The sequence below is a fragment of the Macaca nemestrina genome, chromosome 1 (assembly GCF_043159975.1).
Source record: "Macaca nemestrina isolate mMacNem1 chromosome 1, mMacNem.hap1, whole genome shotgun sequence".
Lineage (NCBI taxonomy): Eukaryota > Metazoa > Chordata > Mammalia > Primates > Cercopithecidae > Macaca > Macaca nemestrina.
The window spans coordinates 1,724,393-1,748,181 of record NC_092125.1 but is presented as its reverse complement, the minus strand read 5'-3'; the positions used below and the strand labels follow the sequence as shown (position 1 = coordinate 1,748,181).

The following is a 23,789-nucleotide window of genomic DNA, read 5'->3' as shown; positions in this document are numbered from 1 at the left end:
GTTGGAGTGCAATGGCATAATCTTGGCTCACTGCAACCTCTGTCTCTCAGGTTCAAGTGATTCTCCTGCCTCAGCCTCCCGAGTAGCTGGGATTACAGACGTGCATCACCACACCTGGCTAATTTTTGTATTTTTAGTAGAGACGGGGTTTCACTATATTGGCTAGGCTAGTCTCGAACTCCTGACCTCGTGATCCGCCCGCCTCGGCCTCCCAGAGTGTTGGAATTACAGGCGTGAGCCACGGCGCCTGGCCCTGGACAGATTTAATTCTTGTAAAATTTTCATTTGCCGGTTTCTTAATTGGATTTCTGGCTTCAGGGTGGAGCCCTTGGAGGAACAGGGCCAGGAAAGCTTGCATATCTCGGCCAAATAAGCATCAAAGAAGCAACTGAAGGCAAAGACAGATCCCCAGAATTAAGGGTGCCATTTTATCCTGGGTTCTTTATCCCCAAAAGGAGTGAAATACTACAGGAGAAAACAGTGCAGTGCTGCTACCCTGCATTTCATTGCAAGGCAAACCAAAGCCGATCAGCCCATTTTGTGATTAGACCATTCCCCATAAGAGTCTTATCTCTCAGCTGGGCTGGGGATGTTTCCATATCCTCCAGGTGGCCAAGAGCATGTTTCCCTAATCCAAGTGTGTGAACAGTCAAGTATTTTTCCATAACTACCATTAGCCATCCCCTAAAGCGTATTTCCTGCCTAGTTATTAGACACCAAGCTTTTTTAATAAAGGGAAGTAATTTCTGATACGCCTAAAACTCAAAACCATTGGATAACACAATGCAAAACAGAACTGAGCCTTTGATTTTGAGAGGGATTTATCTGCTTTTAATTGCTAGGGTTCTATGAGGAAAACAGAGTTTTGTTTTGTTTTTTTTCTTCAAAATGGTTGGTTTGTGGTGCTTCCTGTTTTTCCCAAGAAGTCCCAGGCTACCAGAAGTTATCTCAGGGCCTCTCATGTGTGCATTAAGATTGGAAAGACAAAAAAAAAAAAAAAAATGGAGGAAAATAATTCAGTCAGCTGAGAAGAGAAAAAATCTTTTTCCAGGAAAAAAAAGATCCAAGAAGAGAAAAGCATAAAGGCCTTTTAAATATATTTATAGCACCAGGCACGGGGCTCACACCTGTAATCCCAGCACTTTGGGAGGCCGAGGCGGGCAAATCGCAAGGCCAGGAGTTTGAGACCAGCTTCGGCAACATGTTGAAATCCTGTCTCTACTAAAAATACAAAAATTAGCCAGGAGTGGTGGCACATGCCTACAATCGCAGCTACTAGGGAGGCTGAGGCAGGGTAATTTGCTTGAGCCTGGGAGGTGGAGGTTGCAGTGAGCTTAGATCTCGCCATTGCACTCCAGCCTGGGTGACAGAGTGAGACTCCATCTCAACAATAAAATAAATAAACTTCGAGCTTGTTTATCCACTTTTAATAAAGCTGACTTTTAACCATGGTGCTTTTTAAAAAAAAAATTCTTTTAAATTTTTTATCACCCAACGTTAGCCATGCCAAGTGGCCAGTATTTTTGGCTTTTGAATTCCACAGGTAACTTTCCTCATGAAATTAATAAGTTTTAATTAAAGTTATAACTTAACCATGGAAACATAGGTGTCTCAAAGAGATGGTAAGCAGTTTCTTTCTTTTCTTTTTCTTTTTTTTTTTTAAACAAGCTTTAGCATTTCCCCAGGGTATTTTAGAGAAATAAAAATTCAAGACAGGAAATCAGAAGCTATCCATGATTTCCTGGATATCCATGATTTCCTGGTGGGGGGAAACCTCAATAAATGGCGAAGTTACATAAGTGAAAAACCAGAAGGGAATCATTCCAGAGGCCAAGAATAGAACCCAGGCTGCCACTGTCAAAAGACAAAGCCCTAGCCACTGAGTTACAGCATTGCGCAGCTTCTATTGCGCTTCCCAGAGGGAGCCTAGAGAAGCCGATTTAAAAGTTGTAAAGACTTTTAGCTGCTTGAGAAAATGTTTAGGGCTATGACATGAATCCCCAAGCTCCTGTCCTTCTAGAAGGTGGAAACCAGGAGAAAGTATCCCCACATGGTCACAAAGTTAAGCTCTTAGGACACAAAACAAGACAGAGAAATTTCATCTGCTACTGGTTTCAGGGACCCTTAGCAGTTTGTAGCTGAACAGCCTGCCAGGCTGGCTTGAAAAGTGAGCTTGAAAGTGGGTCCTAAACTCACATTCTATCCTGTGATACTCCTTTCTCCATTACAGAACACAGAAAGACAAATTCTTAGCACAAAGTACACCAGATTTGCTACCACCTAAGACTAGTTTCACAGATTCTTTTTCTATTAATCAAACCCTTGCAGAGAGACAAATAGTGAAGTTTACTGTTTACCCAGACAGAGAAAGAGAGAGAGAGAGACCAGAAACTTGGCTGGTTAGATTTTCTTACCCTTTTTGCCAGCACACTAGGCTTCCTGGCTCCCTTTCTCTGGAGCTTCCCGAAGAGTGGTTTCTAATGACCCTGCTCACTGCACCATGGCTGTGGGGATCAAGCCACTTTACAAGGGAAAGTCACCCTTTCCTGCTTTATGGAACCATAGACAAGGTTCTTAATTTGCAAGATGCTGCCCAGAGGGCTGCATGGGGAACCAAATTAACATTTTCCATCCCAGCAAAACACACATAACAAATCACACATTAGTCACCTCATTCAGCACCCAGTATCAGCCTGGCAAAGCTCAAAAACTTTCTCCCGTTGGTCCCTGTTGTCTTTGATCCACTCCAGGTGGGGAGGGATGACCTCGGAATGGTAATTGACAATGGGGTCTCTGGGCAAGAGGAAGAGCAGATAGTCGCCCCGAGACAGGCCTGTTGAGCCTTCTGTAGGGCTCATCAAATGTGACCAGACAAATAAGGAGGGGTCTGAGTTAGGTCTGCTGGACTCCATCAGCAACCTCTTCTGAGATCCCTTCCACATAGACAAACACACACAAAGACGAGAGGACAGAGGCCTTCCCAATCAGATCCCTAACCAAGAACTCCAGGAGTATTTGTAACAAACTATCCTTCTATTCTCCTTCTGAGAAACCTCCTCGAAATCTTCCTGATTGAGAAGTCTCCCAAACCAGGACTCTTTCTATTAGTTAGAAAGAGCCAACTGAGACCCCCCAGGAGCTGAACAGACACCCTGCAGTGGGGCTACAGACACGGACACCCCCTGGTGGAGCTACAAATAGACGTCCAACCATAGGGCTACAGAACCAGTCAGGAGAAGGAAGGAGGCATTGGTAGTGCATAGGATACTAACCAATCTGGATTAGACAACCTGCAGTGGGGTTACAGACAGACACCCCTCCATGGGGCTACAGACAGACATCCCATGATAGGGTTACAGTTAAGGGATGTCTCCCCGTGACTATTTCTCCATTGCAATTAAATCCATGCACATTGGGTCAGCAGTGCCCCGCCAGTAGTGAGAGTATCAGGGCCAGCCTCCAGTCCAAGAGAACTAGGCAGCTGCTTGGGCAGCTTCTGGATCCATTGCTGGAGGGGGCCACTGAACCATGGGCAGGTAGCCACAAGAGCAATCCTGGACGAGCCACCAAATTTGTAACTGCCCAAGGGGTTCACCTGGCACACCACCTAGATAGAGCGTATTTATTAAGATGGGAATTGCAGTAGAGAAAGAGTAATTTATGCAGAGCCAGCTGTGTGGGAGACTGGAGTTTTATTATTACTCAAATGAGTCTCCCTGAGCATTCAGGGAGCAGAGTTTTTAAGGATAACTTGGTCGGTGGGGGGAAGCCAGTGAAGCCAGGAGTGCTGACTGGTCAGAGATAAAATCTTAGGGAGTCAGAGCTGTTTTCTTGAATTCGGTCAGTTCCTGAGTGGGGCCCACAAGATCAGATGAGCCAGTTTTTTGATCTGGGTGGTGCCATCAAGTGCACGGCCTGCAAAATATCTCAAGCATTGATTTTAGGAGTAGTTTAGGGAATGTCAGGATTCTGTAGCCTCCAGCTGCATGACTCCTAAACCATAATTTCTGATCGCCTGGCTAATGTTAGTCCTACAATGGCAATCTATTCCCCAGGCAAGAAGGAAAAGGGCTGTTTGGAAAAGGGCTGTTACCATCTTTGTTTAAACTATAAACTATACACTAAGTTTTCCCCAAAATTAGTTCGGCCTACATCCAGGAATGAACAAGGACCCCTTGGAGATTAGAGGTAAGATAAAGTGAGTTAAGTTAAACCTCATTCACTGTCTCAGTCATAATTTTGCAAAAGTGGTTTCATGTGTCCACTCGTGGCTTTGACTGGAAATCACTGTTGTTAGTTTTGTTTTTTTTTGCTGCCCATGACAACATTTGAATAAGTCTTTTATAATTCTAGTTCAATTTCTCTGAAAAGAAAAGTAACCATTGTGTTGAAGTGACTCATGCGCTTCTCTTCTTAGTCTGACAGTCCTGACAGAATATGTTAGCTATTCTCCAGATTTTATTTTAAAGTCCTAAAAAAATTTGATTTTTGGGGGGTTACCTTTTACGTATTGCTTTTCAAAATTAATATAATTTTTAACTGACAAATTGTAATTGTATACATGTATGGGATACATGATTTCAATACAGGTAAGAGACAGTGTAATGTATAATACTGCCATAAGCTAGAAAGGCAGCAGATGGAGCCAAGTGTGGTGGCATGTACCTGTAATTGAAGCTACTCAGGAGGCTGAGGCAGCAGGATAGCTTGAGCCCAGGCATTTGAGTCTAGCCTGTGCAATGTAGCAAGACCCATCTCAAAAACATTTTTAAAAATAAAGGTGAAAAAAAAAAAAAAACCCAGGGATTCTCCACAATTAGTATATAAAAATAAAAAATAGGCCAGGTGTGGTGGCCCACACCTGTAATCCCAGCACTTTGGGAGGCTGAGCGGGGTGGATCCTTTGAGGTCAGGAGTTCGAGACCAGCTTAGCTAACATGGTGAAACCCCGTCTCTACTAAAAATACAAAAATTAGCCAGGTGTGGTGGCACACACCTGTAATCCCAGCTACTTGGGAGGCTGAGGCATGAGAATTGCTTGAACCCGGGAGGTGGAGGTTGCAGTGAGCCAAGACGGTGCCACTGCACTCCAGCCTGGTGACAGAGCAAGACTCCATCTCAAGATAAATAAATAAGTAAATAAAAATAAGTAAGAAATAAAATAAGAAATAAAGGTAGCAGACGGAGATTTAGGAGACAAGGACTCCAGACATGCTCTTGCTTATTCTATACCTATACTTCTCAGTGTGTGGTTGGGGGATCCCCATGGAATTCCTGAGATCTTTCAGGGGATCTGCAAGGTCAAAACTATTTTCATAATCATACTATGACACTGTTTTCACTCTCACAAGTGTAGACTAGAATTTTCTTTTTCCCTTCCTCCCTTCTTCTCTTTTTTTTTTGATAGGGTCTCACTTCATTCCCCAGACTGAAGTTCCATGGCATGATCATGGCTCTCTGCAGCCTCAACTTCCTGGCCTCAAGCAACCCTCCCATCTCAATCTCCTGAGTTACTGGAATCACAGCCCTGCATCCCCACACCCAACTAATTTTTAAGTTTTTGTAGAAACGGGGTCTCTTTATGTTGCTGAGGCTGGTTTCGAACTCCTGAGCTCAAGCGATCTTCCCACCGCAGCCCTCCAAAGTGCTGGGACTACAGGCATGAGCCACTGTGCCCGGCTTAGACTGGAATTTTCAACAGGCTAATGCTCTGTGATATTGCAACGGACTAAAGATGCAGAAGTATTAGAGACTCCAGCTGCTTTCTGCTGAGTCAGATGTGAGTAAGATGTGCAAACTGTAAGTCAGTGCTACTCTTCTCAGACTTTCAATAGTTTTTCTGTTTTGGCTTTTGATACAGTAAATATCAATAGATATAATCCTCACACGAAAGCCCCCTGGAGTCCTCATTTTCAAGAGTGTAATGCGACCTTGAACCAAATCATTTGAGAGCCCCTGCCCTAGAAGTGAAAGTGTTTTAACCCGGAGCAAGCTGGCCTCTCTGGGTCTCAGTGTATCCTTTCCGAAAGGAAGGATAGGAGATGAGATGATTTCTAGTATCTCCAGCTCTAGACAGGTGAAGATGGCCTAACGTGGCTGGTGGGTTTATAAGTGAGCCTGACTTGTGAGGGTGAAGGGAGGGGAGGCCCCCGTACAGTTAATTGCTCCACAGTGTGGCGCTCTGGGTCTCAAGGAGAGAGATTCCTGCTTCCCTGTTTTGCTCAGTTTGGTGCTTTTGTGTTCTGCTATAAGCAACAGTGAACTTGGCCAAATTAAAATGTTGCTGGGGAGTGAGTGGTAGGAAAAATTAGGATTGTGTGCTATATTTTGGGGGGTTCTTCAGAGAAACAGAATCCACAGGATACATATAGTATATGAGATTAATTATGGGAATCGGCTCACATGATTCTGGAAACTGAGAAACTCCACCACCTGCTCTCTGTAGGCTAGAGAGCCAGGAAAGCCAGTCAAGGAATTGAGTCTGAGCTTGAACGCTGGAGAAGTGTAACTGCCCAATGGGCTCACCTTGCCCAGTGCCTAGATAGACCGATTTAGCAAGATAGAGGAATTGCAATGGAGAAAGTGTAATTCACACAGAGCCAGCTGTGCAGGACAACGGAGTTTCGTTGTTACTCAAATCAGTATCCCTGAACATTTGGGCAGCAGAGTTTTTAAGGACAGCTTGGTGAGTGGGGGGAAGCCAGTGAGCCAGGAGTGCTGACTGGTCAGAGATTAAATCGTAGGGAATTGATGCTGTCCTCTTGCACTGAGTCAGTTCCTGGGTGGGGACCACAAGATCAGGTGAGCCAGTTAATCTGCATGATGCCAGCTGATCCATTAAGTGCAGGGTCTGCCAAATCTCTCAAGCCACTGATCTTAGGAGCAGTTTAGTGAGGGTCAGAATCTTGTAACCTCCAGCTGCATGACTCTTAAACCATAATTTCTAATCTTGTGGCTAATGTTAATCCTACAAAGACAACCTAGTCCCCAGGCAAGAAGGAGGTCTGCTTTGGGAGAAGACTTTGTTTTAAACTATGGTCTTTGTTTTAAACTATAGGCCGGACGAGGTGGCTCACCCTGTAATCCCAGCACTTTGGGAGGCCAAGGTGGATGGATCACGAGGTCAGGAAATTGAGACCATCCTGGCTAACATGGTGAAAACCCATCTCTACTAAAAATACAAAAAATTAAACAGACGTGGTGGTAGGCACCTGTAGTCCCAGCTACTCGGGAGGCTGAGGCAAGAGAATGGCGTGAACCCAGGAGTCGGAGGTTGCAGTGAGCTGAGATTGCACCACTGCACTCCAGCCTGGGCGACAGAGCGAGACTCTGTCTTAAAATAAAAAACAAACAAAAAAAAACAAACAAAAAACCCCCCCAAAAAAACAAACAAATACCAGGTAAATTATAAACTAAGTTTCTCCCAAAGTTAGTTAGTTCAGCTTATGCCCAGGAATGAACAAGGACAGTTTGGAGGTTAGAAGCAAGAAGGAGTCAGTTAAGTTAGATTTCTTTCACTGTTTCAGTCATAATTTTGCAAAGGTGGTTTCAGAAGCAGAAGCACTGATGTCCGAGGACAGGAGAAGGTGAATGTTCCAGCTCTGAGAGAATTTGCCTTCCCTCCACTTTTCCATTCGGCTCCTCAGCGGGTGGAAAGATGCCTGCCCGTGTGGGTGAGGGCGGACCTTCCTTACCTAGGCTGATATAAATGCTGACCTTTTCCAGATTCACCCTTACAGACACACCTAATAATGTTTTACCACTTCTTTTGACATCTCTTCCCAGTCAAGTAGGCACATAAGATTAACTGTCACAGTTGCTCTATCCAAGCAGAGTTTTGTCAGGGCCCTTGAGCTCTAGAGACAGAAAAACCTGAGCGCACACTGGGAGGCCATCTCACAACCCTGTGAAAGGGTGGGGAAGAACTCTCTGTCCATGTCCCTGGATTTCTAGATGTTCAGAACTGGATGGGCCCACGAGTCTCTGGTCCAACTTCCCAACAAAACAGGGGCTCGCTCTCCCAGCCTCCCAGGCAGGATTGCTGGGCCTTAATGTCAGGGAAACTGAGGAGCAGGAGTGTGGCAGCAAAGCCTTCACTTCTTCCCTTCCTGGTCACAATCAGGAAAGGGAGTTGTTCCTGCTGACCTATAGAATCTCGATTTCAAGATTGACTGATTCTACAACCAAACGAGAAAACGAGAATTCTTACCTAAGTTCAGAGTAACAACTGTATGTGAGACTCACTCGTATGTGAGACTCACTCCCACCTGTGTCCTCCTCGACCCTTTCTTCCCCATCTCCTGTATTTTGGTGAGTAACAAACCGCCATGGACTGGTGGCTTATAAACAACAGGATTTTTTTGTTGTTGTTTTTTGAGACAGGGTCTCATTCTGACACTCAGTTTGGACTGTAATACGATCATAGCTCCCCACAACCTCAAACTCCTGGGCTCAAGTAGTCCTCCAGCCTCAGCCTCCCAAGGAGCTGTGACTCCAAGCACATGCCACCATACCTGGCTAACTTAATTTTTTGTAGAGATGAGGTCTCGCTATTTTGTCAGGCTGGTCTCAAACTCCTGGCCTCAAGTAATCCTCCTGCCTTGGCCTCCCAAAGAGTTGGGATTACAGGAGTGAGGTACTACACCTGGCCCAACAGAAATCTATTTCTCACAGCTCCGAAAGCTGGGAACTCCAAGATCAAGACACCAGCAGGTCTGGTGTCTGGTGAGGATATGTTTTCTGTGCTACTGATGGCCATGTATGTTCCTTAGTTATAATTTCACATGGTGGAAGGGACAAGGGATGGCTCCGTGGCCCGTTTTAGAAGGACACTAATTCTCCCTTCAGGGGGGTCCACTCACATGACCTAATCACCTCTCCAATTCCTCATCTCTTAATACCCTCATCTGGGGGGTTAAGATTTCAACATATGAATTTGGCAGAGACTCGGACATTCCATTTATACAGCACCTCTTTATATTAGGCTTCATGCAAGCAAGCCCCATCTTTCCCCAATATCCCACCCTTCGCTTCTGTCCTGGAAACTTCTGTGTCGCCAATCATGCACTCTTTTTTACAGCAATTACATTTCTCCATCCGCCCGCTGCTCCTCCGCGGTCCTCCGCTCTTCCTCCTTCCTCTTCTTAACCTTGGGGAGGGTGGAGGGATGATTGTCACTAACACCCATGACCAGGAGAGGGCAGAAGAGAGTAACAGGAGCCTCCATTGGAGGAAAATGAGGGACTCCCCTCTCTGTTAAGCAGGTGAGCCAAGGCCAGACTGCTGGGCTACATATACAGTCCCAGAGGGGAGAGAGGTCAGGTCTAAGGTGCGGGGATGCCCCAGCTCAAGATGTGCTGTAGCAGCAGCTGGAGTCGGGCTCCTGAAAAGAGTCCTGCTCAGAGTGTGGTTAGGAAAAACATTGCAACAACAGTTTCAGGCTACTTCCCTTTCCTTTCTTTTTTTTTGAGAAGCTCGGTATATTTAAAAAAAAAAAAAAAAAAAAAAAAAAGAAAGAAATGACAAAGCAGAGTTATGAAACTCTGGTGTGTTTTAAATGTTTACAGAGAATACACTTCCTTTCACAGAAAACTCAAGATTCCAGTACACTAAGCAATGAGATAGGCTTATTTCTGCGAGCACAGAAAAGACAGTGATGAAAATATTTGACTAATGAAAAACTTGGAAGTTGGGGTTTTTTTTTTTTGCAAAATGATTTCACTCTGGGACTTTTGATGTTATACCATTAGGAGCTTGAGTGACAGCCATTGTTTTATTATTATTATTATTTGAATTGAGGGCCTCATTCTGCTACCCAGCCTGGAGGGCAGTGGCACAATCATAGCTTACCGCAGCCTCGAACTCTTGGGCTCAAGAGATCCTCCTGCCTCAGCCTCCTGAGTAGCTGGGACTACAGGTGCACACAACCATGCTTGGCTAATTTTTTAAACATATTTTTGTAGAGATACGGTCTTGCTATGTGTGGTGTGGCCAGCCTAATTTCAAACTCCTGGCCTCAAACAATCCTCCCTTCTCAGCCTCCCACAAGCACTAGAATTACAATTACATTAGCCACCACACACAGCCACAGTCATCGTTAAAGGAAAAAATATTCTGTCCGGGCATGGTGGTTCACACCTGTGATCCTAGCACTTTGGGGGGCCAAGGTTGGTATATCACTTGAGCCAAGGAGTTCAAGACCAGTCTGGGGCAACATGGCAAAACCCTGTCTCTACAAAAAGTACAAAAATTAGCCTGGTGGGTTTTGGTGTGCACCTGTAGTCCCAGCAGCCTGGGAGGTTAAGGTTGGAAGATCTCTTGAACTTAGGGAGGTCGAGGCTGCAGTGAACCATAATGAATCACCACTGCATCCCAGCCTGGGTGGCAGAGTGAGACCCTTCTCAAAACATATTCCATTGCTTTTTGAAATAGTAACAAAGACTTTATTTAACATGATTCCAGCAGGGGTATTGTAATACGGGAGAGAGAATGGACTCAACCCTGAATGCAACAAGGGCACGTTGGGATTTATGGCTAGGGAGCAGGGCGGGAGTCAGTCGACAGAGATTACTAAGAGGAGATATGAAAGGTGAAAAAGATTCTCAGTTTGACTTTAATCAGGCTCGTGAACCTTTTCCTAGACCCATCTGTGCATTTCCTTATAAAATCCAGCTTTAACAAGAATCCTGCTAAGTCAGTTTAACAAGAATATCCTCATCCTTGGTATCGGATTATCCTCAATGGCGGATTGGGTTCCTTATTTTTCATTATCCCCCAGGCAATGTTCAATTACCCCAGTCCGCCTTCAGCAAGACTACTCTTAGGCCAGTTCAACCAGAACCCCCCTTACTCCTGATATTTTCTCTTTGTAATTTTTTATCTACTGACCCCCACCCTTCTCTTTGGTTATAAATACCCCCCCTTCCTTGTTGTATTTGGAGTTTGACCCAACCTCTCTCCCACTGCTAGATCCCACTGCCGTGTTACCTACACCTATCACAAGGGTCCAGAACAAAGTCAGCCCTCTCGTCCTTTAACAAGTACCATTGAATAATTTTTCCTTAACAAAGGTAGGGATATTCTTGCTAAATTGATCTAACAAGATTCTTGCTGAAGACAGGCCAGGGTGATCAGATATCACCTGGGGGACTGTGAGGGATAAGCAACCCAATCAGATGTGAGGATAGTCAGATGTCAATGTGGGGAATGACTTAGCAGGATTCTTGCTAAAACTGGGCTAGGCAGGTTGATGAGAGGATGGGGGCCAATGTCAAGTCCTGGTTGAGGAGAAGATTCTGAGGAGTCCGACTGAAGTTTGGTAAAGGAGGGAATCTTTGTCACAGTTCACTGTAACATTAAAGTCTGGACTTTTTTTTTTCTTTTCTTTTTAACATTCTATCACACTTGGAAATGTCTTGCAATAATATTGTACCTTGAACAACATAGTTATAGGACTATGAATAAGAATTGTACACATGCTACACTGTAGGCAGCATGGCCTGGACATGGACCTGTGTTTATAGCTGTATGGTAGAAAGAACCTGTGTGAAGGTGAGTTTAAGTATCTGAGTGCGAGAGGCCTTCTGAGGACACAAAGGTGTCCTCACCCACAAGGGTGTCTTGGTGAATGACTTTGAGACTGAGTGAGCATTCATCTAGTCTAAGACTTCTTATCTATTACATTTTTTTTGGAGAAACAGAGGTCCCACTGTGTAGCCCAGGCTGGTCTTGAACTCTTGGCTTCAAGTTATTCTCCTGCCTCAGCCTCTGAAAGTGCTGGGATTATAGGCATGAGCTACCACGGCCTGGTCTGTCTACTGCATCTTAAAGGAGCAGATGCTTGCTTTTTTTTTTTTTTGAGACAGGGTCTCACACTGTTACCCAGGCTGGAGTGCAGTGGCACAATCATGGCTCACTGTAACCTTAAAATCCTGGGCTCAAGCGATCCTCTCTGGTTGGTTTCTCACAGTGCTGGAATTACAGGTGTAAGCCACAATGTCCAGCCCCATATCTTTTTGTAAAAATAAAATCCTTTAACTTTCAACCTACCTGTATCATTTGAGATGACTTGCTTGTGGATGGCAGGGGACCCTGAGCATGATGGAAATGCATGGGGGAAGCATGCTCCACTGAAACCTTTTTGACAACATCTGTCCTCAGAGGTTGGGCATTAGGTGAACTGATCTATGGTTGGGGCCTGTTTTCTGTTGGTGTTTGGGTTTTCTGTTTTTGGTTTTTAGGGCACCCTTTCCTTGGTCCTTTGATTAGGGCAAGAAACTTTTTTTTTGTCTGTGTTGTGTTGGCCATTCTGGGTTGGGGGCTTCTGCAGTGCCTTGTCCAGGATACATGGGAGATGAGAAGCGGATCCAGGGACCTCACCACCTTATAGTTCCTATAGCCATGATGTCCCTGGCATCCATTTTTCCTTTAAATCTGTCAGGGTCTTCCTATGCTTGTTTCATGTGTTGTAAGCGAGGACCTGGAAGGATTTGGAATGGAACTACCTGCTCCATCTAAGTAGACCCAAATATCCCCACCTCAGTTTTTTAAAAAACCTATTAAAGTATAAGTTATTTTATTGTTTTTAACAGGTGTGGAACATTCCATGCTATGGATATAAAAATTTTTTATTTTTATTTATTTTTTTTGAGACAGGATTTCGCTCTTGTTGCCCAGGCTGGAATGCAATGGCACGATTTTGGCTCACTGCAACCTCCGCCTCCTGGGTTCAAGTCATTCTCCTACCTCAGCCTCCTGAGCAGTTGGGATTACAGGTACCGGCTACCATGCCCAGATAATTTTTTGTACTTTTAGTAGAGACAGGGTTTTGCCATGTTGGCCAGGCTGGTCTCGAACTCCTGACCTGTGATCTGCCCGCCTCGGCCTCCCAAAGCGCTGGGATCACAGGCGTGAGCCACCACACTCAGCCAATAATTCTTTCTTTTAAGTGTTCCTATTTATTGTTTTTAATTATTAAACATCTTATTTTTATTTGTACATGCACAGAGCCTAAAAATTAAAATGCTATAAATGGAACACAATGAAAAACAATTTTTTTTTAAAAAATTCAAATCTCTAGTTTCCCAATTTCTCAGTTCCTCTCTCCAGAGGCAAACACTGTTACTCAAATTCTTATAAATCTTTCCAGAAAGATGGTTATGTTACTAAATACCCCTTTCCTTGTATTTGCACAAATAAAAAGCATCTAAAAACTGAATTTTGGACACACAGACACGTGCTCAATTTTTTTTTATAAACGTAAAACTAAATAACTTTTTCTCATCCTTTTTCAAAACCAAGTATTTTTTGGTTCTATCAAAATTGATTTATACACTCTCCTAAAAACCCATGTGACTGAAAGTACCAGCGCATAAGGAGGCTAATCAAGATGTAAATCAACATATTGCTGTGGACTTTGAGACAGTCTTGAGCCAGGCGTAGTGGCTCATGCCTGTAATCCCAGCACTTTGGGGGACCCAGGGGAATCCTGGGCTAGAGCCCAGGAGTTTGAGACCAGGACAACATAGTGAAACCCTATCTCTACAAAAAACACAAAAAAATTAGCTGGGTGTGGTGGCGTGTGCCTGTAGTCCCAGCTACTCGGGAGGCTGAGGTGGGAGAATTGCTTGAGCCCAGGGGGTCGAGGTTGCAGCGAGCTCTGATAACGCCACTGCACTCCAGCCTGGGTGACAGAGTGAGACCCCGTCTCAAAAAAAAAAAAGAGTCTTTTAACGTGCTTGGTAATGTAGTTGACACAGATGCTGGCACAAGTTCTCATCTTGTCACAAACAGGTTAAAAGGCAGTTCCCAGGCTGGCCCTTGCCTGGGAATCACACCAGATAGCAGATTGCCCCAGTTATGAGATATCACAAACAGTATTTCAATGAACATCTTTGTATACATACACATTTTCTGTATTTATTACAAATATATCTGTAGGATAAATTCTTAACACATAGAAATACTAGTTCAGTGGATACATTTATTAACAATACTGATGGCTCTTGGTCAAATGGAGAAAATAGTCATGGCAGCATACATTACATTCTAAATGTGCAATGCTGCAAAATTTCCTCATTTTGCCAACATTGTGTTTTACCAAATCTCTCTCTCTTTTTTTTTTTTTGAGATGGAGTCTCGCTCTGTCTCCCAGGCTGGAGTGCAGTGGTGTGATCTCGGGTCACTGCAAGCTCCGTCTCCCGGGTTCACGCCATTCTCCTGCCTCAGTCTCCCAAATAGCTGGTACTACAGGTGCCAGCCACCATGCCCAGCTAATTTTTTTGTTTTTGTATAGATGGGGTTTTGTAGAGACGGGTTTCACCGTGTTAGCCAGGATGGTCTTGATCTCCTGACCTCATGATCCGCCCGCCTTGGCCTCCCAAAGTGCTGGGATTATAGGCGTGAGACACCAGGTCCGGCCCCAAATCTCTTAATCTTTATTTTATGAAACGGTAATAGATGATTATTATATTTGAAGATGGGGCCTCGTTGTGTTGCCCGGGCTGGGCTTGAACTGCCGGGTTCAAGTGATCCTCCTGCTTTAACCTCATGAGTAGCTGAGATGACAGGCAGTCCCCACTATGCCTGGCTGATTTATTGTTTTAATTTCTATGTATTTAATTATCAGTATATTAAGCATATTTTAAAGACATTTTGTAAGTCCTTTGTGTATTTTTCTTTTCTGTGAACTGCAGGTTTACACTTTTTTTTTTCTTTTTAGTGGAGAAAGGGGTCTCACTATATTGCCCAGGCAGGTCTCGAATTCCTGGGCTTAAGCTATTCCTCTGCCTCTACCTCCCTAAGAGCTGGAATTCCAGGCATAAACCACTGCAGTCGGCGAACTGCGTGTTTTAGTCATTTGCCCATTTTGCTAACAGAATATTAATCTTTATTGAGCTGATCTGTAAAAAACCTTTTGAACATATATAACTGGCCATTGAGCTGATCTGTAAAAACCTTTTAGAGATATAAAACTGGCCATTGAGCTGATCTGTAAAAACCTTTTAGATATATAAAACTGGCCTGTTGCTGCTAATACCATGCTTCCAATTGGACTTTTTATTGCCTTAAAAAATGCCTAATTTTACATAGGTACCAGTATCTTATGGATTCTGCATTTCATATCTTAATAGGCATTTACCAATCTGATATTATGAATATAATCCTCCATTGCTTACTTCTACTATCGGTATACAGTTTATTCTTAACAGTGTAGAGGTTAAGGGCATTGACACCCCTAAACACACACACAGAGGTGAAAATCTACATATAAATTCTGACTCCCCCAAAACTTTACTAATAGCCTACAGTTGACAGGAAGACTTACCAATAACACAAGCAGCTGATTAACACATATTTTGAATGTCATACATATTATATACTATATTCTTACAATAAAGTAAGTTAGAGACTAGAACATGTTATTAAGAAAATCCTAAGGAAGATAAAATACATTGGAAGTAGGTTGAATCATAAAGGTCTTTATTCTCATCATCTTCACATTGAGTAAGCTGAGGAAGAGGAGGAGAGGTTGGTCTTGCTGTCTCAGGAATGGCAGAAGCAGAAGAAAATCCACATATAAGTGCACCTGCACAATTCAAATCCATGTTGTTCAAGGGTGCACTGTATGTACTAAAATGTTCACTCTCTATGATAACAAATTTTATGGAGCAGAAGAAATTACTCTACCTATAGTGTGTTCAGAGGGAGATGAGATTAAGATACTACCTGTAGTGTGTGCAGAGGGAGATGAGATTAAGATTCTGCCTATAGTGTGTGCAGAGGGAGATGAGATTAAGATACTACCCATAGTGTGTGCAGAGGGAGATGAGTTTAAGATACTACCTATAGTGTGTGCAGAGAGAGATGAAATTAAGAAGCCAGCGTAGGTACAAAAGGGATTAGAAGTCAACCTGCCTGGCTTTGCCTGGTGGCTCACATCTGTAAGCCCAGCACTTTGGGAGGCAAAAATGGGTGAATCTCTTGAGTCCAGGAGTTCAAGGCCATATTGGGCAACATGGCAAAACCCCGTCTCTACAAAACAAAGAAACAAACAACAACGAAAAAACAAAACACACAAAAAATTAGCCAGGTGTGGTGGTGCACACTTGTAGTCCCAGCTACTCTGGAGGCTGAGGTGGGAGGATCACCTAAGTCTGGGAGGTCAAGGCTCCAGTGAGCTGTGATTACACCACTGCACTCCAACCTGGGTAACAGCGAGACTCAAAACAAAACAAAAAAAAAGTCGACCTGCCTGACCACAGGACATCAGCAGCCAGAGGCCAATTGCTAAAGAAGGTTAGTAGACTCCTCTCCAGAGAAACTGGGTATATCCAGAGAAAATATCTCCTTATCCTGACATTTGGAGCATCCCCAATAAAATGGGTAGTTTCATACCCAGCTCTGGAAGAGAAGCTCCCCACTTCAGGTTGTAAGCTTCATCTATTCTCAGAGCGTTGTTATTTTAGTGCCTCACTGTTAAATTAATAGGGAAGGATCTAGAGATATTTAAGGAAAATGTGCAAGAGACAAGAAAATAAAGGTGAGAAAACATAATGCAATGGACAAATGAAACCAAAAGAAAAAAGCTAACAGTAAACTTAAAGAGATAGATAAGCAACAGCAGGATTCTATCAAGTAAGAGTGGTCTGAAAGCTAGAACTCTTGGAAGTTGAAATTGTGAACCAAAATTAATAAGAAAATAGTAGAGCTGGAAATTAAAGTAAATAGAATATATCAGAAGATAGATTCAAGTAATAGTGGATTTATCCAAAGATAGATCCAAATGATGAACAGACAAAACAGCCTGGGTAGATCAAGGCAGGGAGATTCATTTCATTTCATTTCATTTATTTCATTTCATTTCATTTCATATTTCATTTCATTTCATATTTCATTTCATTTTTTCATTTATTTCATTTCATTTTTTGAGACAGAGTCTCGCTCTGTCGCCCAGGCTGGAGTGCAGTGGTGCGATCTCAGCTCACTGCAACCTCCACCTCCCGGGTTCACGCCATTCTCCTGCCTCAGCCTCCTGAGGACTACAGGTGCCTGCCACCGCACCCGGCTAAGTTTTTGTATTTTTAGTAGAGACGGGGTGTTGGGCAGGATGGTCTCAATCTCCTGACCTCATGATCTGCCTGCCTCGGTCTCCCAAAGTGCTGGGATTACAGGTGTGAGCCACCACGCCCGGCCAAGGCAGGGAGATTTTTAAAAGTCAATTATTAAGATTTAAAGAAAGACAGGGAGGAGAAAACAGAGGAGAGGAAATTAACAAAGAAATCATGCAAAAGACTTTCTTAGAACTGGTGACATTTGATCTCAGGTTGAAATGCCTCCTTAAGTGTCAGTACATAAAAGACACACATGGCTCTGAAATTCTAGAACCAAGGAAGGAATGACCGTGTAAGCATCCAAAGAAGAGAAGAAAACTAACAAAGAAAAAAAATCACCAAAAAAAGCAACAAGAATCGGAATGGCATTGTGTTTCTCAAAAGTGACATTAGATGCCAGAAGAGAAAGGAGCAACGCTTTCAAAATTTTAAGGAAAAAGTATTGTTGTCAGGCGTGGTGGCTCATGCCTGTAATCCTGGCACTTTGGGAGGCTGAGGCAGGAGGATCTCTTGAGCCCAGGCATTTGAGACCAGCCTGGGCAATATAGGGATACCTCATCTCTACAAAAAAAAAAAAAAAAAAAAAAAAAAGAAAAAAGAAAAAATAGTATTGTCAACCTAAATTTTTCAACCTAGATAAACTGTTATCAAGTATGAGAACGAAGCATCAACACTCTCCAGCCCGAAACGCTCAGAACATTTGCCTGATGATGGCTTTCTCAGGAAGCTCGTGGAAGATGTGCTTCGGCAAGACAAGAGAGCAAATGAAGAAAGAGAAAGGTACAGCAGAGTCCAGGAAATCTTGGCTCCAACTAAGGCGAGGGGCAAGGAGAAGCTTCAGAAGAGTGACCTCTAGAGGAACCAGTACAGAATGTGTCGAGAGATTGAGTGCCCCGAGGGTGGTCTGGAGGGAGTAAAAGGAGACCCTCCTAGAATTGATGGCTTGATAGACTGTCATGGTGTATCCAGACATAACAAGAAGATGCAGACAATTATGAAAAAAAAAGGATTTATTAACTCATGAAAAAACAAGACAGTGGAAGAAAAAAATCTTTGTTCAATACTTGGCTTTGCAGTGAAGAACATTAACAATGATAAATTTGTAAACATTGAATGGTTTAATGTAAAATAGTAATTATGTTGGGGAAATGGGTGGAAGGGAGTTGAAGGGTAGGTGTAAAATAACTGCATCTGCAATGGTCTTATCAGTCAGTAAACAATGTCTAAAATGGAAAAATCAAGAAATAGCAGTATAAGCCAATTTAAGTGTAAAGAGATAAGCGGTAACCCCTCCCACCACTGCCAAAAGTGCTAAAAGCACTGCTTCTGAACGTGGGATGGGATGGAGAGGGCAGGTGTTCATTTAGGATTTTCACTTGGCTGCATATGACAAGAAAGCACACATTACAGTGACTTACCAAGGCTATTGTTGTGTGCTGTCTGTCAAGAGAAAGAGCATCAGTTCATGACGTCACCGCAGTTCCAGACTCTTACTGTTATCGCGCAGTCATTGATAGTGTGTGGCTTTTGTCCGCACAGGTTCAATATGGCTTTTGTATCCCCATGTTCTGCAGTAGATGAGGAAAGACAAAGTCTAAAAGGTACATTCCAAGGAAGTCTTCCCCTTTTATAGGACCTTTTAAAATTAATAGTTTTATTGATATGAGTCACTCTTCATTTCCTCCCAAATCCCCAGCCCTAGGCAAGCATTAACATCCTTTCTGTCTCTATAGATTTGTCTTTCATGGACATTTAATATAAATGGGACCATACAGTATGTGGTCTTTTGCAAGTACCCTCTTTCATGTCATATATGTTTAAAGTTCAACCATGTAATTGAATATATCAGTAATTGTTTACTTTTCATTGCCAAGTAATATGCCACTGTATGGATAGCCACACAATGAATATGCCACATTTTATTTATCCCTTTGGATGTTTGGATTGTTCCCACTTTTCTGCTTTTATGAATAATGCTGATATTAGCATCCATGTGGAAGTTCCTGGCATGGAAGCTCCACCCAGGGGCTGAGGCAAAAGGTCCTTGGGGTGCAAATATTCTCAGCTTGCCATGCTTAGGGCAAAGCTGGGAATTTACCCTCTGTAACTCAGAGTTGGAGGGGATGAGGAATACTGGCAGCTTCTGATGAGATTGAGAGGTGAAGGTAGAGGGGCCCCAACTTCTTGGCCCCACTCACCCAGAGTGGAGCCTCTGTCATGCTGAGAAGAGTGGGCAGGGTCAGGTTCAAGGGTAAGACTCTCAGTTCTTACAGAGGAATTTTGTAGATTTTATGGAATAATGATTTCTTCATTTGTTCCCTGCCTTTTCGACAATTTTCAGGTAAATTAAATGGTTGATATTTTTACAATTAGCATGAGTTAGGAATTTTTTTTTTCTTGGAATGGGTACACTGAGCTCCTCACACTGCCATTCTGGAAATGGAACTCTGTCAGAGGTTCCTTAAAAAAGTGACTCAATGGCTTCTGCCAGTGTCTCTCTGGCCAGTTTTGTGACAGATGGTCACTCCTGTCTGCAAAGGCGGCTTGGATATGAGCAGTTTAATTAGATACATAAGCACCCCAAGTAGGGATAGTGGAAAATGGAGTTTAACTAGCACATTGCCCACAGAAAGGCTGACTGCTTAGCAGTTTTTAAAAGTCATGTGCATCCATTAGTTTGATAAAAGTTAATTGTAAAATGTGAAAAAAAAATCAGGGCCCACCAACATCATTTTTCAATATCTTCTCCTTTGATTACATAGTTGGCTTAAGGTTATACTCTAACAGGGTTTTTTTTTTTTCTTTTCCAAAAAGTAGTCATGAGAATGGTATTTTAAAAGTTCTTATCTGTTTTAAAAATAGCTTTATCACAACTTTTGGCTTGAATGAATGTTGACTGCATATTTAAGTCAAACTTTGCTTTAAGATTTCAAGCAGGCCTGGTGCAGTGGCTCACACCTGTAATCCCAGCAATTTGGGAGACCAAGGCAGGTGGATCACTTGAGCCCAGGAGTTCAAAACTAGTCTGGCCACCATGGGGAAACCCCATCTCTACTAAAAATACAGAAAATAGCCAGGCATGGTGGTGCACACCCGTAGTCCCAGCTACTTGGGAGGCTGTGGCAGGAGAATTACTTGAACTGGGGAGGTGGAGGTTGCAGTGAACTGAGATCATGCCATTGTACTGCAGCCTGGGCAACAGAGTGAGACTGTCTCAAAAAACAAACAAAAAAATATTTCAATCCAATGACGTTAAGTAGAAATCCATGGGTGGCTTCATTGTTCTCATTTATAGAAGCCTTGATTTGCCGATTTTTGTCCACAGAATAATTTCTCAGTCTTTGAAATATATTCCCAAGTGCTGCACATCCTGAATCACTTCTTGAAACACATTGTGACTTTTAATTTATTTTTAATTTTATTTAAATTCTTAAAAATATGTATTTAGTGGGTACAAGTGCAGGTTTCTGAAAAGCATGTGTCGTGTTGTTGGGAAGTCAGGACTCTTAGTGCACCTGTCACCCAACAGTGAACCTCGTACTCAACAGGTAATTCTTCAACCTCCACCTCCCCACCCTTCCACCTTTTGTGTCTCAATATCTATTCCTCCACTCTGTGTGTCCTTGTGTACACATGGTTTAGCTTCCACTTATATGTGGGAACACACAGTATTTGACTTTCTAAGTTATTTCAGTCAGGATAATGCCCATCAGTTCCATCCGTGTTGCTGCAAAAGACATGATTTCATTCTTTTTTATGACATTGTGCCATTTTATTTGGTAGACTGAAGCATACTTTAAGGAAGGATTTTTGTCTTCTGCTTTGTTTGCTTGTTTTTTGAGACAGGGTCTCACTCTTGTTGCCCAGGGTGCAGTGGAGGTTGCTCACTGCAGCCTTGATCTCCTGGACTCAAAGGATCCTCCTGCCTCAAGCTCCCGAGTAGCTGGGACTATAGGTATGTGCCACCACACTTGGCTAAATGTTGTAATTTTTTGTAGAGATCTGGTCTCACTATGTTGCCCAGGCTAGTCTTGAACTCCTGGGCTCAAATGATCCATCTGCCTTGGCTTCTCGAAATGTTGGGATTACAGGTGTGAGCCACTGTGTCTGGTGGAGAGTTTTTTTCAAGTCCTTGACATTTATTCTCTTGCGTTTATTCTTGTCTTTTTTGTTTGTTTGATTTTTGAGACTGAGTCTCGTTCTGTCACCCAGGCTGGAGTGCAATGGCATGATCTCGGCTCACTGCAACCTCCGCCTCCTGTGTTTAGGCGCTTCTCCTGCCTCAAGCCTCCTGAGTAGCTGGGACCACAGGCACATTCCACCATGCCTGGCTAATTTTTATATTTTCAGTAGAGATGGGGTTTTGCCATGTTGGCCAGGCTGGTCTTGAACTCCTGGCCTGAAGTGATCTGCCCGCACTGGCCTCCTAAAGTGTTAGGATTACGGGCGTCAGCCACTGCGCCTGGCCTATTCTTGTCTTTGACTTAGACATCTTTCATTTGGCTTTAAAATGCTCTTAAACATTTTTTCCTTTGCTGTCTCATTTGCTCCGTTTCTCAATCATGTTCTCCACCACACTGAATGACAATGGAGCGGAGTCTGTTTTTCTTTTGTGCTGCTTTTATTGTTATCTTCATTTCTGGAGACTCTCTCCCTTTCTTTTTATCTGAGTTTGTCAGTCCATCATTTCATCTCCTTTGCATCATGTTGCCCTTGTTGTCCAACTCTTATGTTTCTTTTTCAGACCCTTACATGTGATGGACAAGGCATTCTGTAAATTCTTCCATCTCACAGAGAACTAATTTTCCCCAATTGTATTAGTTTTCTATGTCTGCCATAAGAAATTTCTACAAATTTATTGTCTGAAAAACCACAAAAATTATGATCTTACAGTTCTGCAGGTCTGAAGTAAAATATGGGCCTCACTGGGCTAAAATCATGGCACTGGCAGGGCTGCGTTCCTCTCTGTGTTTCAGGGGAGATGCTGTTCTCCTGCTTTTCCAGCTTCCAGAGGCTTCCGTTATTCCTTAGCTCGTGGCCCTTTTCATCTGAGTCCTTCACACGCCACATCCCTCTGACCCTCCTTTTACCCTCCTCTTTCCCTTGTAAAGACCCTTATGTTCGGGTCCATAGATTAGGCTTACCTGGATGGTCTGAGATACTCTCGCTACCTTCAAGTCAACTGATTAACAAACTTAATTCCATCTGCTGCCTTAATTCTCCTTAGCTATGTGTCTTCATCTGTTTTATGTGGCTATCACACAATGGCACAGCCAGGGTTATTTATAATGAACAGAAATGTATTTGGCTCATCGTTCTGGAGGCCCGGGAGACTGAGTGCACAGTGAGCACAGTGCTGGCATCTGGTGAGTGGCTTCATGCTGTGTCATCCCATGACAGAAGGCAGAAGGGGCACAGAGGGCAAGAGTAAGAGCAAGAGAGGCTGAACTTGCTTGTTTTTGTTTTGGTTGTTATTTTAAGAGACAGGGTCTCTCTCTGTCATCCAGGCTGGAGTGCTGTGGCACAATCACAGATCACTGTAGCCTGGAATTCCCAGGCTCAAGTGATCCTCCCACTTCAGTCTCCCACATAGCTGGGGTGATAGGTGTGCACCAGGCTGGTCTCGAACTCCTGGCCTTAAGTGATCCAGCTAATTTTTAAATCTTTTGTAGAGAGGGAGTCTCGCTGCATTGCCCAGGCTGGTCTTGAACTCCTGGCCTCAAGTGATCCTCCTGCCTCAGCCTTCCAAAGTGGTGGGATTAGCAGCATGAGCCACTGCTTTTATAACAAAACTATTCTTGTAATAACGAACCCATTCCCTGGAATAATGACATTAACTCATTAAGAAGCACAGTGTCCTCGTGAACTAATCACCTCTTATGAGGCCCTTACCTTCCAACACCATTGCCTTGGTGACGAGGCTTCCAGCACATGACTTTGTTGGGGCGTATTCAAACCAGAGCGCCGCGCTACGTCACGAGAGCGCCGCAGCACGTCTGCGAGCGCCGCCGTCACGTCATGGGAGCGCCGCGGTACGTCATGAGAGCGCCCGGGCACGCCATGAGAGCGCTGTGTCATATGATGTAGTTATGGTTTATAGGATTTAAGCTATGGGCATCTCTGGGAGCCATTATTGTGCCTGCTTTGTGGTATACCATCATCGCTCAGTGTTCTCCATTATCTTTCTGTCTGCCATATGCCTTTCCTCTTTTTGTTTTCTTCTCTGACATTATCTTTTATAGTTTTCATGATGGTTCTTTTAAAAAAATTGGTCACTGTTCTTGAAATAATGGAATTTTTCCTGGAGTAGCGCTTTTTTGGAGAGTAGTTGGGAGAAGGCTAGCAAATATCCCCAAGGAGTCTGTGGATATCGTTCAGGGGAGATCTGTGAGTTTGGATGGGAAGAATTTTCTCTTCTTTATTTTCTCTAATGAATGTGAGTGACACAGCCCATTATTATCGTAGGTCCTATACATTTTTCACATTAGTAATTAGATACTTTCATATTGTTACAGATTTGCTGAAATGTCAGTTGCTGTCACCACAACTTTCAAATTATGCCAGTTATTAGGCGCACTGCTAGATATGATTAATTGCTGCATAAATATTACAAACTTTAAAAATGTTTGACCATTCCCTTTGTCATCTCTGTGTTTTATTTCACTCACTTGAAGTCCT

The 23,789-nt window shown here is 43.3% G+C and overlaps 1 long non-coding RNA gene across 2 annotated transcripts; it reads right to left on the bottom strand.

Moving 5' to 3' along the window:
• Positions 1–8,970: 8,970 nt before the first annotated feature.
• LOC105474725 (uncharacterized) lies at positions 8,971–23,078 on the bottom strand. 2 transcript variants are annotated; one of them, XR_011609997.1, is made up of 3 exons: positions 23,004–23,078; positions 18,530–18,679; positions 8,971–9,148 (listed from the first exon to the last, which is right to left on the bottom strand). It is a non-coding gene; the product is annotated as an uncharacterized lncRNA (long non-coding RNA). The 2 variants fall into 2 exon arrangements; XR_982937.2 differs by lacking the exon at positions 8,971–9,148 and adding an exon at positions 15,443–15,586.
• Between the last annotated feature and the right edge of the window lie 711 nt (positions 23,079–23,789).